The 16,938-nt window shown below is 39.5% G+C and overlaps 1 protein-coding gene across 2 annotated transcripts in view; it reads left to right on the top strand.

Annotated features, from left to right (window-relative positions):
• Positions 1–16,938, top strand: part of PTPRG (protein tyrosine phosphatase receptor type G) — a 776,178-nt gene that overhangs the window by 626,167 nt on the left and 133,073 nt on the right. The window lies entirely within an intron of this gene.

The raw sequence follows: 16,938 nt of genomic DNA, 5'->3' as shown, positions 1-16,938 counted from the left end.
CTGTTTTTCTAATCTCCAACCTAGCATAGTGGGTCAACATTTTCTTTTCAATTTTCCTTGTTTATAGTTACATAGGGCAATGAATGGTTGAGTGACTTGATCATATCACATGTAAGAAAGGCAGTTGGATAGGGTAGATAAACTTGCTAGAAATTATAGAGAAATTATAGAGAAATGGACTGCCTAATGAGGTGTTGGCTTCCCCATCCTGCAAAGTCTTCAAGTAGAGGTTGCTTAACCACTTATCAGGATGCAGTAGTTTTGATTCAAGTGCATGGGTTGGATCATTTGGTCTTCGAGGCTTCTTCTGCCTCTAAAATACTCTGATTCTCTTGGTTTTTGAACTTTATTAATGAAGCCAGGAAGACTTTGGTTCTAGCCCTACTTCTCAGAAAAGATCCATAGATTTAGATCTTTTTTTTAAGGTTTTTTTTTCTTTTCATTTTTGCAAGACAATGGGGTTAAGTGGCTTGCCCAAAGCCACACAGCTAAATAATTATTAAGTGTCTGAGACCGGATTTGAACCCAGGTACTCCTGACTCCAGGGTAGGTGCTCTATCCACTGCACCACCTAGCTGTCCCAGATTTAGATCTTGAAGAGAGCATGGAGGTCATCCAATTCATTATTCACAAAGAGAAATGGAAGCCAGAGTAGTCAAGTGGCTTACCCTAAATTATCAGCATTACTTTTTTGGTCATATTCTAATAGTCTTTCCCTCAGAGCCGCCAGAACCCTATCATTAGTTACTTGTCTTCCTATGAAGTTCCAGGAATCACAAAAATGTACCTTTTCTCACTTCCCCTTATGAAAGAAATATGACCATTTCTCATGGGAAAGCCGAAAATGGCTTTTGTCAATTTCATGATGTATAAAGATTAAGGATGAGAAGATGCTGTGAGTCCCAAACTGGGCAAAAACTGAAATGAATAGAACTGAGATCCCAGGGGCAGCAGATCTTATAAGGAAGTAGAGAAGGAATAAGAAATGACTGTCTTTGGTCTCTCAGTCTGAGAACAGTTAGCTTTCCAAGCCAGCTTTCAAGCTACCTTGTTAGAGAGAGTATTTGGTTTAGAGACAAGAGACACCTGGGTGTGAAGTCTTCCTGTCCCTGATCTATGCTATGTGACCCTAGGTATGTCACTTAACTAATTTTTCATATTGTCTATAAGTCTATTCTTTCAATTGTAAAAATTGTAAAAACTGTAAAATTATGATTGTAAGATTTATTGAGCTGGGTGGTGCAGGGGAGAGAGCACCAACCCTGGAGTCAGGAGGATCTGAGTTCAAATGTGACCTCAGATACTTAATAATTACCTACTTGTGTGACCTTGGGCAAGTCACTTAATGCCATTGTCTTGCCAAAAAAAATTACTGAGTTGGATGGACTATCATACAGGAAAATGGAAATAAGTGATTTATCAGCCTCAGAGTAATACAGAGATATCTGTTGTTACTCTCTTAGAAGCTTTGAAAAATGATGAGTTGGATCCACTTGGGGACTTCGGGAAAAGTACTGATAAACAATTTGGAGAACAGTCTGGCCAATGGAAAGGCATTGGGTTCTCATCAAATGAGAAATGGTTGAAGGACCTAGAGATATTTAACCTAGGGAAGAGAAGATTCTGGGAAAGCATGAGGGCTATCTCAATATCCTAGACAGAGCTTGAGAAGATCTTAGAGCTCATCAAGTCCAATCCTTCATTTTAGAGCTGAGAAAACAGACCCACAAGGAAGTCAAGTGACTTAACATTGCTGGTGTCAAAGGTGGGATTTGAACCCAAATCTTCTTTCCATAATTTTTGTCTTCAAATATTTGAAAGACTATCTTTCAAGGTTGTTTGACCTCAGAAGAAAAGCCCAGGACCAATGAGTAGAAGATACAAAGAAATGCAATTGGCTTGATAGGAGGGAAAACTTGTTAGCAATTATAGCTGTGCCATAGAGGAATGGGTTGCCCAAGGAGAAGGCAACTTCCCCCTTCCTGTGAGGTCTTCAAGCAGAGGTTGCGTCCCTTCTCAGGATGCTGTAATTTTGGTTCAGATGCATGACTTGGATCAGTTGGCTACTGGGGCTCCTTTTAACTCTAAAGTCCTCTGGTTCTCTTGGCTTCTGCACTTTGTTTACCAATGGCAAATGAAGTCTGGTGGCATTTTTCTGGTTGGTTTCATGCCCAAAAGTGATTCAAAACTAGAACAAGTTAACTGCCTGTGTTGATTTTGTGGGCACAGGGACAACTCTGCTTGTATTCTGTGAGTCTGTCCATAAAGGATATAGACTGACATTGGTCATCAAATATTTCTTTGTCTGGGCTGAAGGAAGTGCTCAGAAATGCCAATAATCTTTGTCTGAACAGGAACTCACAGGAAAATGGAAAGAAAGCTTTAGAACATAGATTTTTTTTCCCCCTCAGTTTGCTTAGTTTTGTTTGAGGACCTTGGGAGAAGCCGGAGATAGGCTGGCCTGATTCTCTAGAGAAAAGCCCAGCTTTGGATAATTGGGGGTCAAAGCATTGTCAAGGCCATGATTTACTGTCCAGGCACAATCTAAGGATTAAAAAAACCCATGGGTACATACAATACCTGAATCCAGGAAGGCAAGGAAAACCTTCCCTTTTTTTTTTTGCCTGGCTACAAATACAGAAAACAAGTGAACTCGGGGGCTGTCTCCCAAGGGAGCTTACTTGGAAAGAGTGGGGCTCTCAGGGATTGATTATTTTGTGAGAAGTGTATAGAGAGGACATCTGGGGGATGAGGAATTTATATCACAAGTGAGCTCAAGTTCTCGTAGCTCAAAATTGCTAGGGTTATGACAGTTATAAAGCTTTCCCCTGAAAAACTGGATGAGCAGACAATATATCAGCGGTATATATAGATTGCAGGCACCTTATTACCTAAGAAAGTTAGGCAAGATAATGCTTTAGATTGCTCTAAATTGTCAAAGTAGAAAAAAGGTTGACCTCAAGGGTAGTTTCCTGTACATTTGAGCAGAGTTGGGGGTCCTTCCCTATCAGGAGATGTCAGATTCATTTTTTGGGGGGGTTTGCAAAGCAATGGGATTAAGTGACTTGCCCAAGGTCACACCGATAGGTAACTATTAAGTGTCTGAGGTCGGATTTGAACCCAGGGCCGGTGTTCTATCCACTGCGCCACTTCATTCTTTAGAGTACTTTGGGGGTGGATTAGAGGATCCTGTGCTGATTCTTCAAGGTGTATGCAAATAACAGTGGCCTGATCCTTCTGGAAACTAAAGGAGAGTCAGTGAGGAAGGCCCTATTTGGTTCCATTGTAAGCTCCCAGAGGTTGGGAACTCTGTCTATTTAACTCAGCAATAATTACAACAGAATTTGTGTGGCGCCTTACTACATTTCAGGTGCTAAGCACTTTACAAAGATTATCTCATGAGCTTCACAACAACCCTGGGAGGTAGGTCCTACATTATCCAACAGTTATGGAAATGAGGATAGGTAGAGATGACTGACTTTTGTCCATTTGTCTAAGGCTGGATTTGAACTCAGATCATCCTGACTCCAGATTCAACTCTCAAACACACCATCTACCTGCTCCTAGCCTCTCATTTCATTCCAGTCCTATAGTTGTTTTCTTGTTCATTTGTTTTTCGATTTTGTCCAGCTCTTCGTGACCCTAATAGAAGTTTTCTTGGAAAAGATGACTTTTCCTGCTCTGGCTCATTTTATATATGAAGAAATGAAGCAAAGAGGATTAAGTAGCTTGCCCAGGGTCACATAGTTAGCAAGTGTTTGAGGCTAATTTTTTTTTGAGACAATTGGGGTTAAGTTCCTTGCCCAGGGTCACACAGATAGTGTCTCAAGCCAAATTTGAAGTCATGAAGATGAGTTTTCCAGACCCCAGACCTTGAATTCTCTCCACTGTGCCACCTAGCTGCCCCCATAGAAGGGGCTTAATAATCATAAGTTACTTGACTGATTCAGTGTACAGAGAATGGTTCATAAAGTCCATGTAACTATAAGTTTGTGATCCTGTGAGAGGAAATGTCTTAAACCCATCTAAATTGGAAGTCCTTAACCTTTTTCCATACTTTGGACAAGCCCTTGGATAGTCAGTCTGGTGAAGCCTATAGACCTCTTCTCAGAATATTTTTAATGCAGAATATAAAATGTTTTGTACATTTTAAAACACCATCCTAATGGGGCATCTATAGACGTCATCCAACTGTCAACAGTATCTGTAACAGTACAAAAGTTAAGACCCCTGAACTGGATAGTTTTACTGGTTCTCCGTACAAGGGAGCAAGAAGGGATCCTGGCCATTCATCTAGTCCAAACCCCTCTTTTTTACAGAGGAGGTGACTGAGCCCCAGAGAGATTAAGTGATTGACCCTGCTTCATGCAGGCAATCAGTGACAGATGCAAGATTTGAATCCAGTGCATCCAACTCCAAATTCTGGAATCTTTTCAGTACAGTCCATCCAAAGACCAGAAATAAATTAAAGAACCACAGAGCTGGAAGGGACCCCAGAGACTAACTAGAACAACCCCTTGTGAGGTTGCTGTTCATAGGTTTCTTTTTTGGTTATGGTTTTTTTACATTTTTTTTATTTATTTAAGGCAATGGGATTAAGTGACTTGCCCAAGGTCACACAGCTAGGCAATTATTAAGTGTCTGAGGTCGGATTTGAACTCAGGTCTTCCTGACTCCAGGGCCGGTGCTCTATCCACTGCACCCCCTAGCTGCCCCTGTAGGTTTCTTTTTGCAGAGATTTTCATTCTATTTGTAGATCTGAGTAACTTTGATATCCTGACATTTTATATCATTTTCTAATTGTCCCTGGTGAAAGTTCATTACAAAATATAGTATCTAAAGGATTTGGAGCCTTAGTAGCTAAATCCATCTGACAGAAATTATTCCTTTTCTAAGAAAAAGTGAAAACAAGCATGACAGACTTATAAAATAATGTATAGAAAGTGTTTTTAAACTTCAAAATACCATATCAATTTTCTTATTCATAATAATGATAATAATCCATCAAACATTTTAAATCTAATGACTGTTACCTGATTGGCAACATCTACCTGCCCATTTCAACCACCTAGGATTTAAGTGATGGAAGATTTTAGAGCTATGCCATTGTCAACCGAAGGAAAAACATAGCTCAGGATTACTCATCTTGTTTTAGGTAGTATATTCTTTCTATCAATCAATCAGTTAACATGTATGAAGTGCCTACTCTGTGCTGTGCATTTTACCAAACTTTGGAAATACAAAGAGTCAAACAATCCTCCTTCTCAACAGTATCCATGAGGAAATGCCAAAATGATTGAACCTCCTGTCATATCTATTTTTCATTGATGTCACAGACCTGGTCAACCTTTTCTTGTGCTGACATTTATAATCAAAAGAAAAGTCTTAATTAAACATACTACTCTTTTCAATAGTGGATGTGTTAGGGTGGCTAGGTGGTGCAGTGGATAGAGCACTGGTCCTGGAGTCAGGAGGACCTGAGTTCAAATCCGACCTCAGACACTTAATAATTAGCTAGCTGTGTGGCCTTGGGCAAGCCACTTAACCCCATTTGCCTTGCAAAAAAAAAAAAACCTAATTAAAAAAAAATAGTGGATGTGTTAGCAGAACCTTAGTTTCCCTGAATTTGCTGGGCAGTCTCTCCTTCATAATCAAAATAAGAATAGCCAGCTTTATGTAGTCCCTTCTATAGGTCAGACATTGTGCTAAGCACTTTAAATATTGTCTCAATTGACCCTCACAACAACCCTGAGACATAGATGCCATGAGTATTCCCATTTTACAGATGAGAAAAGAGTACATTAGGTGGTATTCTATAGTATTTCTGTTCTCCTCTGCTAAGATTTCATTCTCTCTCAATGGAGAGGCAACACAGAAATGTGATTCAAGAGTCAAAATACCTGGGTTCAAATCCCAACTAATACTAAATGTGCTTCCTTGGATGAGTTCTGTAACATCTTCAGGCTGAGGCCCAATTTTATAATGAGGGAGTTGGAGTAAATACTCTCTGAGGACCCTGATTACCCTATATCTTTGATCCGGAGGGAGAAGGGGCTATGAGAATGTCTTCTGATTTCTTCTGGGCTAGTGGAGCCTTATGATATTGCAGAGTCCTAGACTTGGAGTCAAGATGATATAAGTTCAAATCCTGCCTCAGAAATAGTTATGTTAATCTAAGTTCTTCTAAGCTCTCAATCTATTATTCTATGATTCTCATAGCTAGGTACTAGTTAGTGCAAATACTGAATCTTCCAAAGTGACTGCATGTATTCAAATTGGCAGTATTCATAGGCATTGCAGTTTAAACTATATTCATTGGTTCCAGTCCAATGGAAATGTTCAGTGTGAATTATAATAATGCATCTCCTTTAGGGGATTCATTATTCCCATTGGCCTTAAGTAATCCTTTCACCTGAAGGAATTGATGATGATTGACGGCCCACCATACTTAGGTCCTCTTTGAGAAGCGCTATAATGATTAAGACTTTGCCTTAACCTCCATAAATTTATGGGACAATTGGGTGGCACAGTGAGTACAAATCTGGTGTCAAATAGCTTACTAGTTGTATGTCCCTGGATAAGCCACTTAACCCTGTTTGCCTCGGTTTCTTCATCTCTAAAATGAGCTGGAGGTGGAAATGGCAAACACTCCAGTATTTTTGCCAAAACAAAACAAACAAAAACCCAAATGGATTCACAAAGAATTGGACAATACTGAACAACACAATAACAGAAAAGAATAGGAAGGTGGGTCTACTTCTGGTTGAAAGAATTAAGGATCCCACAGGAAGGAGATAGCAGTTGGGATCATGCTTAGAGGATGGGTAAAATGTCAGCTCACAGAAGAGTGCAGGGAGGGCAGTTCAAGGATCATGAACAAATAATGCTAATGCCTTAAGGTTTCCAGAGGGCTTCTCTCACAAGTGTTCCTCCTGCATTTAAAAAAAAAACACCAGAAGATCATGGAGTTAAGACTAGCAGCTCCTCCGAAACTATTAAATCTACCATCTCATTTTGCAAATGAGGAAACTGAGGCTCATAGAGGTTAAATGACTTGCCCAAAGTCACACAGCCATTAAGTGACTGTTTGAACCCAAGTAAATAAAATACTGCTGTTGTTGTTTTTAAGGCAAACTCCAATGATAGAACAATAGAAGATGGGGGGGAGATGCCTATTATCTTAAAACAGCGTTTCAAAAGGAAGACTCCTAATGAACATTGCCCACAGCGTTATTTTTCAGTTACAATAAATGGAAGCAGTATTTGGGTGAAGGGACTGATGAAAAGCATAGTTAATTCAGAAGGCAGCTCTTTCTCAGTAAATAACTTTGACAGAGTTGATGATTTAATGGGCAGAGAGGTTCCCGTTATTTTGCTGCCCATCCTGGGAGCACGAGGAAGAATAGTCTGTGATTAAGTGCTAAACACCATCCATTGTGAAGACTCTCTGAATGATGAATGGCAAAAAAATAACATTTCTTCTAAGAACTTGGGGACATGTGACTTATTAATTTAACCAAACCTGTTCAGGCTACAATGGAACTCAAGCCATTTGATCTGATAACTCAATTTGAGGACCTAATTAAAGTAGCCCTGGAAAATAGCAGAAAGAAAAGTGAAGAGAGTCTAGAATTGCCCTAAATTATCTCCAGCATCCTGAGCCATTAACCCTTTGTGGAGGGGAAGAACTCCTGTGTCTCTCATTAGATGAGAGTCCTCCATTTCATCCTGCAGATTTTATCTCTTTGGTACCACACAGCCAAAGCATATATCTTAAAATGTTCATAGCCTCACTTATTCTATAAATCAAGACATGGAGAAAGGAATATTGTGTGTGTGTGTGTGTGTGTGTGTGTGTGTGTGTGTGTTTTAAGAAATCATGAGTTCTCTTCTTTGTTTGCTAATTTAGCCTGAAAATGCTACTTGACATTGAAATCATCATTTCCAGTTATTTTGAGGGGAGGGGGAATTAAGGGTGCTCTATTTTCAATTTAATCACTTGTACTCACCAAATTAATGAGCTTGAATTACATTATCTTGTTAAAAGATGTGAGTACTTATTCCCTTTTAGGCAACCACCCTCCCAGATACCCATAAAAAGGAAAAAAAAAACACTATTTCTTCTTACTGGTAGAAAGTTTGAGCAAAGGGAATTAGGAACATCACAGCAGAATTCCTAATATTCACCTCTTATTAATTTCACTTATGTCATGGATTCCAGTTTAACAATCTTCAGGTTTTGAATTGCCATTAAAAACAAGACCTTAATCTTTAGATTTCTAGCTTCTCGTTGTCTGAAAGTGAACATCACTTTAGCCTTCTCAAAATAATGGTTTTAAATACATAAAACAAATTACATAGAATTGCAAATGAGAAACTTAGGAAACTGATTTGATTGAAATAAAACTGTAATTTCAGTCCATCCAAAGTTCATACTCTAAAAGCCAAACATGGACCCATTTTAAAAACATCTAGGGCGGCTAGGTGGCACAGTGGATAAAGCACCAGCCTTGGAGTCAGGAGTACCTGGGTTCAAATCCAGTCTCAGAGCTGTGTGACCCATTTGCCTTGCAAAAAAAAACTCCTATATCTAGTCTATATTCAATGACTATCTGACTTTAGGGATTAGGTACAGATCTTCAGGTTGGATAACTCCTGTGTACCTATCTTTCCATTATTTCATGTCATTCCTCTTGACTCCATATTTCAAGCAAACTGGCCAAATATTTTATTCAGTACTCAAAAAAATTTCATCTTCTATCACTTGACCTTTGCATGGCTTGAGTGCCCTCTCTCTCTCTCTCCCCTTCCGCCTCGTAGAAATCTTAGTTTCCTTTAACCACATACCAAGTTCTGTCTCCTGCACAAAACCTCTCTCCAGTTTTGGAATCCTTAAAATGCCATTTTTTTCACTTGCTTTGGCTTACTAATAGGCATATTGCATTCTCCATCTTCCTACTAAGATATGAATTCCTTATGAAATAATATAGACAAAGGGCTATATATGAAAACATTAAATTGCTAAATAAATGTGTTACTATCATTATCGTTTTAGGTGTATCTTCATTTTTGTCTTTGTAACCCCAGTGCTCAGCATAGTATAGGGTGCTTAGTATTGACTTTATTGATTGAATGGCATTGAGTAACCAAGTCTGTTGCTAGGTTGCTTAAAGTATGAAGTTAATGAGGCTGAGATCACAGGTTCATTTCTTCTATGGTAAATTAATATCAGTTACACAACCACAGATTTCTCCCCTTCCCCAAGAGATATGGAAGTAGAATCGATAAGAGTGGTTGGATATGAGGATGACAGAGAGAGAAGAGTCAAGAATGAACCTACTTTGTGAACTTGAGTGAGCAGAAGGGTGATGATGCCCCCATCAGAAAATAGGGACTATAGGAAGAGGTTTCCATTCAGAGAAGATAATGAATTCCAGTTAAGACTTAGAAAGTTTGATATCCCTTGAAAATATCCAGTGAAAGATGCCTAACAATTGGTGAGATGGGACTAGAACTAAGGGGAAAGATTAGGCCCAAATATATCAGTCTTGTAATTGTCTTCATAGAGATGAAATAAAGATAATGCCAGAGAAAAATAGTTTTCTTTTCTGTGCCTCAGAAGAAGAATGTGTCCCCATTGAAGAAGCATCAACCCATGGTGGAGACATTTGTGGTTTGAATGCTGATGAGATGGTGTGGAGATTAAATATGATCACAGGAGAGTTTTCATCCTTACCTATTGTAAACATGATCTGATTTCTAAATTTTCTCTACATCTTTGGCCTTTGAATATCATATAGCTGGTTTCCAAAGTGAGCCTCCCAGTGCTGCTTCTTTTGATATTTTTATTTCTTGGATAAGCCTTTCCTGGATATTATTTATATAGACATCACAGTGCTTATAAACAGCAACAGGAAAATCAATAAATTAAATAAAATTAATAAAAAAAAGCTAACCACATGTCCCCATAAAGGAACAACCCCTCTTTTTTTCTCTCACTTAGTTCCTACCCAAGACCTTTGTTGTCCCTCCTACATATTATAGTTTTTCCCTTATCTCCCCTCTAATCCACTCTACCCAACTCAAATTATTTTGTATTTATTTCTCTGTATTGAAGGCACCCACTCTCTACCAGTGATAAAGTGTTAGTCAGAAAGACCCAAGTTCAAATTCTACCTCAGACATTTAACAATTGGACGGATCTTGGCAGGTCATTTAACCTCTCCCAACCTCAGTTTCCTCATCTGTAAAATTAGATTTTATGTTTTCTCAAGTTCCTTCTAGCAATAAATCCATGAACCTGTTTTCTTCTAGTAGGTTGTAATCCTCCTAAGGACAGGGATGGTTTTTGTCTTTGTTTCAATAGTTCCTAGTGCTTAGCACATGTTAGAAGCTTAACAAACTCTTGTTGGATTGAGGATCTTCCTTGCAATCATATTTTTGATCTCTATCTCCTTCAGGACAATATACTCATCCTAGAACTGCTAATAGGTGTATTCAAGTGCAGGTGAACATGTGGTGTGAGTGTTCCTGACCTGGCACCCCAATGGAGAGAAACGTTTTCAGAGAGAAAGCACATTTCTCATTTAAAACCCATAGATGCCTGGCAGCCACAACTTGGGACCAGTGCTTTGCCAGCTTAGGAACTGCGCTTTTCAAAACATATGGGCTCAGAGAAGCAGCCAACAAATCCAGCGCACCCAGAATCTATACCACTCGCTTATCTCAACTGAAATGTTCTTAACTCAGCTTCACCAGGCCGTGGTTCTTATGTTCCAGCCCCGTCCCTCCAGCTCCGAAATGAGCCATTCACTCCCCCTCCTTTGGAAAGAAAAAAATGCTTTTTATGGATCAGACAGGAAGCAGATACAAAAGTCAGCCTGTGGGGTCAGATATCAAAAGATAAAAGATTCTGTGAAGTTGTTGGTATAGTTTCTTGCAAGCTGAATATCCCACTATATCCAACAAGGGGCAAATCTGGGACTTGAACCCAGCATGGCTGGCCCCTTTCCACTTTGCCAAGCAGCCTTCAGATGCCCTGAAAGTACAGAGGATGGGGCATTGACTCTTACAGAGTCCTAGGGGTCAGCTAGTTCAACCTCCTATCCTATACAGAAGAGCAGACTTTAGATGAGGATGGAAAGATAAGTAACTGTGAGCTTTCCCATCTCCCTTAGGGTAGGGCAGAACAATACAATATTTCCTGCACAGGACACAGACCCCACCCGTGGTCTTCATTGGGCTTCCAGAGGAAAACCAAAGGAAGCATTGAAGTAGGTAGGAAGGGACCAAAATAACATAATATGAGAAGCAAGTGAACCTTTGTCCTGGCAAAGGGGGGTAGGAGTCAGAGGGGAAATGGAATCTTCTTAGAGATATTTTCTGATTCTGGCTTCTATTGTCTTTTTTTTTATTATTGAGATGGATCTTTCCATTACACAGCAAAAGGGAACTACTTCAAAGGAAGACTGAAACAAGATATGAGATAGTTATTTCAATACTCTTTCTACCCTCTGTTGGACCCACTGGAAAAACAGTTTTGTTTCTGAACATATTCTATAGTACCTAGAATTTATAATAGGTGACATTTTGTTGAAAGAACTGGGATGTTTGGTGAGAAGCACAGACATGGGACATGATAGTTGTTGTCATATATTAGGACAATTGACTCTGACAGAAATTTGTTCTGTTTCACCAGAGGGTGGATGGACAGCAGTGAATAAAAGGTGCCAACAGGGAGATTTCAACTTAATATGAGAAATAATTTCTGTCCCTTTAGAACTATTCAGAAGGGTAATGGGCTAACCAAAGAGCTGGTGGCTACCCTTAATTGAGGGTCTTCAGGTATGGATTGGACTGGACTGCTCTGCCTCTAAGGTCCTTTCCTACTCATTGACTATAATTCTAAGAAATATATACAAAAAAGGTAAAATTCATTGTTTTTATTAGTTCCCTGAAAGCATTATGATGAGAATCATAGAGAGTTACAACTGGAAGAGACTATAAGCAATCACCTAGTCCCAACCTCTCCATTTACAGATGAGGAAACTGAGACCAGAGAGGAAAACTATATTGAATTGTCACATTCCTCTACAGTAACTCTATCAAGCACTGCCCTTCCATTTATGTACTTTGTCATTGTGAAACCTTGGACAAGAGAGGCAGTGTACGTGGTGGATAGAAAGCAGGTCTTTGAATGAGAAAGACCTGGATTCAAGTTCTGCCCCTTATCCAGTTGGGGTGTATGGCACTGAACAAGTCACAAAAAAAAAAATCTAAGTATCCCTCTTTAAGCTTCTAAGCTGCTCAGGAAGAGTTGATTTACATTGGCAAAGAAGTTTCTTCAACAAGAATTACCTATACCATTGAAATCAGATGTCCTGCCAATACTTTTTGGCAAAAGTTGTATTCAGCAAGAGGGAGACCTCCCTCTGACCGTAGAATGACCCTTGAAGATAGAAACTATTGTCTGGTGTGAGTTAGGAAAGGGGATTAGCGATGGCCCGATGTGTTTACGCAAAAGACATGACCACACACCATGACAAATTGTTGGTCTCAATGGAATAATTCATCACAGTTTCTGTGTTGCTGGGAGGAGAGTGGAGCAATGGCAGATGTCTCTAAGAACACATGAAAGAAGACAACTCCTTTGAGCACATATTCAGGAGTAACTAGGAAACATTAGTTATTGAGTTTTTTTTGGTTCTGGAAAGGTGATACTTAAACTCGTTCATAAGGTCATAGATTTAAAGCTAAAAAGGGACCTTCAAGATCATCTGGTCCAACCCTCTCATTTTTCAGCTATCCAGAGGAAAATACTCTCAATGCTCAAATGCCTACAGAAAGGAAGCGATAGAGTCAATACTTGAACCCAGGTCCTCAAACTACAAAGCCAGTATTCTTTCCATTGCTCCAAGAGCTCTCTTCTTCTGAGGCAGATCTTAGAGATTCTGAAAGAACTTCGAGAGACTGTGTAAATCTCTTTTGTTAGAGAGAGCAACCTAAAGCAAAGAAAGCCTTGAGAAAAAAGGGAGTTTGATGGGAAACTTTATTATACAAAAGATAATTAACACAATGAAGGGAATCCATAAGAGGTAGTGACAAGAGCTACATCTGTGAATACAAGGCAGTAATAATAATTCTCAGCACTTAGCCAGAGCTCTTTTCACCTTCCCAGCTCTTTGCAAACATTAAATAATAATCTCAGTGACATCTCTATGAGGTTGGCATTATTATCCCCATTTTACAGACAAGGAAAAATGAAGTGGGGGGATGTGTGAACTGAAAATGATTATTGCTAAATTGCCTCTTCCCCAAATAAGGACATTGCCGGGAGAAAATCACTTAACAGCTGTGAACAGCCTGCTGTCATTTTAATTCTTCCCGGTGAAAACGCTTCTATCCATGAGATTCATGGTTTGTATTTTTCCACCGTCTTGATGAGGGAGCGTGGGATACCAGGAGACCTCTTGGACTTGAAAGTTGTACTTGCATATGGCTTGCTTTGGGGGTATTTTGTGATTCCCAGTACCACTTTGATATCACCCTTCCAAATATGAAAGCCTTTCCCCAGGCCATTTCTTTGGATTCTGCCAAGAGGACTCCCTCCTCCTCCTGACTTAAGGACTGTTGAGTAACTTTGTGAAAATTGAGCAGACTGGTGCCATCAGACCAGTCTACACAATATCTGGTGTTTCTTTATGAACTCCTTCTTGGTAGAAAGGCAGGTGAGCCAATGCACTCTTAGTGATCTATGATTTGGTTTAACCTTGTCAATTAATCTGTTTGGAACCATGCAGGAAAGGTGATTAAACAGGCGGTCTAACCATACAATTATTAAGTCCTTGCTAAGAATCAGTTATTATGCTAACCAAAGGCAAAAAATATCCCTGCCCTCATGAAGTTCATATTCTGCTAGAATACCCTTCTATACCCTTACTTCTGCCTAAAAAAGAAAATACCCTATGAATGTGTTGGAATATTCTTGTGAAGTTAAAATCTGAATATGAGGTAGTTAGAGGAACATGGAAACTTTTGTTTGAATTGAGGCAGAGAAAGAGACAGAACCAAAATAACAATAGACACAATAATTACATAAGTGTACACAGTGTGTGAAGGCCAGATTTGCTATCTTGGAGACGGGTCTAGCCACAATGTCCTAGGATCAACTCTGGTCACCTCCCTTAAACTCTCAGTATCCTCTGATGCTCAGTTCTTTATTTTTTTATGTTTTTTCAAAGTAAATGGGGTTAAGTGGCTCACCCAAGGTCACACAACTAGGTTATTATTAAGTATGTGAGGCTGAATTTGAACTCAGGTACTCCTGACTCCAGGGCCAGTGCTCTATCCACTGCGCCATTTAGCCGCCCCTCTGGTCCTCAGTTCTTTAAGACTAAGTTGTTGAGTTGGTTCCAGTATATGTTTGGTACAGTGGGTTGAAATGAGAGGTCTAGGGGCAGCTAGGTGGCACAGTGGATAAAGCACCAGCCCTGGAGTCAGGAGTACATGGGTTCAAATCTGGTCTCAGACACTTAATTTACTTAGTTGTGTGGCCTTGGGCAAGCCACTTAACCCCATTGCTTTGCAAAAACCTAAAAAAAGAAATAAGAGTTCTAAATCCCCAAATTTATAATTAATAACAATAATCAAATGAATTGCTTGGCATGCCCAGTCCACATTCAACACATGCCTATTTTAAGGGTAAAACATCAATGAAAAGATTACTAAGAAGAACCTGATCTCTGAGTAATTTAACAAAAAACAAGAATGGTTTCAGAGAACAGACAATGTAAAATATATTTCTTCTGGAAGAAAGGCAAGAAACTACTAAGTCTGATGTAAAAAACATTTTCTGCTGCAGTCATAGTGTTAAATGTTTGTTGCTTAGCTCTTTTTCTTTGTTCCAATGGAGGGTTCGATGAGCTGAGGGGATGGGGTTGGAATATTTCCAGGAATTACTATAATGATAAAATAAAAAGCATCAGTACAACTTATTTATAGAAAGGAAAAAAACACTTTTATTTGGGAAGCTGTCTTCCCCCTATTCATGAGTCCATGGAATTCCCCAGACATTGGCACCAGCCAAGGCCAAGAAGGGGTCTTTGACAGAATCTCAGAACAGGAGGTAATAGCAGGAAGCTTATAAGTCCAACCAGAGACATTGATTTCACTTATGATGTCAGGAATCTTGAAATAGGGAATCTCAACTAAATTGCTTCTCTCAGGGAGTGCTGTCCCTGGGACTCTGGATCAATATCTGGACAATGCTTCAAGTGTGAAAATGTCACAGGAAGGGAAAGGGGGAAAAACCCCCTTCAGAGCATTGAAAGGGTTCATGACTTTCAAACAGAGGGTACATCATGTTACCTTCTCCTCCAGTACTAAATAGGAGAAACATTTACATGGAGCGCATCTGAGAAAATATCTTTAGAACTGATTTACAATCAGGGAACCTAAGTTGCTTTGCTATAGCTTGCTTGTTATTTAACAAAATCTAAAATCATAATTAAAGTGAGTTCACTAAAGGCAAATTCCCCAAGTGGGCAAGCCGCATCGTATCAGAAGCCTGTGAAAAGTAATCAGACACCTAAGGGAAAGTAATCAGGCACCTGTGAAAGGGACTGCTGATGTCATGAGCCCCTCGCCAGGGACATTTGTTTAAAAATCATGTCTCTGGGTCGGTTCTCCAGGATGGCTAATGAGATGGGCAAGAGGTAAACATTTGCTGGGAATCTGTGGATGGGTCTGATGAAGGTGGTATGAGTCAAGAATCCTAATGGCAGCTTTCATTGATATAGCCCTTTAGAGCTTTCTGGACATGACCCCATTTGAACTTCAAGGTGATCCTATGACATTAATTTTCTATAGGGATATACTCTAAATTCTCCATATATTATAACCTCATTTCCTGGATGAAGAAACTGAGGTTAAGTGACCTGATAAGTTTTAGAGGCAAGATTTGAACCAGGTCTGGCTAATTCCCTATGTAATGTCATCGAATAAGATGATATTTGTAAAGCATTAGTATACATAGATCCATAATAAACCCTTGCTCCCTTCCTGCCCCCAATGTTCTGCCCTTCCATGCCATCATTTCTCCAAGAAAGAGATTACTAAGGTGTCCCTTCTAGGTCTAAAATTTTCATGGGGGGGGTGGTTATTCACTGGTTTTCTTTCAGGAATCCCGAGCTGAGACCCCCGAGGCAAAGGTTTTGTTTTGATATCACAGATCCTGCTGAATTTTTTTTTTCTTTCATTGCCAAACATCACACATGCTATATAGTGGATTGCAGACTATACACAGACTAGTGATCCCTCAGACTTGTTCAAAGGGGTAAAGTTGCTATTTGTGTTTGACAGAGTGAATTGTGGCTATTCATGCCTACATAATCCCTAGAGAAAATAGATTTAATGTTTACTTGATGAGAGAGGAATGTCAGGGACATGTTAATAAACTCTAAGATCAATCAATCAGCAAGTATTTATTAAATGTGTATCCTTTGTCAAACATTGTGCTAGGCTTTGGGGATGCAAAGAAAAGAAAAAATTAAAAGTCCTGCCCTCAAGGAGCTTATCTTTTCATGTTTGTATATATTAACGTGTTTATATAAAACACATAAAAAAGTAGATGGAAGATAGCATTAGAGGAGAAAACTCATGACTGGTAAAACCAAGAAGGACTACCTAAAGGGACTGACATTTGAGCTGAGTCTTTGAAGGAAGCCAGGGATTTTAACCTAGACGTGATGAGAGAGAAAAGTGTGCCTAGCAAGTGTGGACAGAAACCAAGGTTACCAATCTCCTTGATAGTAACCTAGCTGATAATCCTATAGCCAGCACTTGTTTAATTCCTAGCCCTTCCCTCCCAAAATAGGCAAAGCATCTTTCCCCCCCATTTCTAGAACCCAGGTTCCCATGATTCCCAGTGGGTATCACCTC

The sequence above is a fragment of the Macrotis lagotis genome, chromosome 8, assembly GCF_037893015.1.
Source record: "Macrotis lagotis isolate mMagLag1 chromosome 8, bilby.v1.9.chrom.fasta, whole genome shotgun sequence".
Classification (NCBI taxonomy): domain Eukaryota; kingdom Metazoa; phylum Chordata; class Mammalia; order Peramelemorphia; family Peramelidae; genus Macrotis; species Macrotis lagotis.
This window is presented reverse-complemented; position numbering and strand designations above follow the sequence as displayed.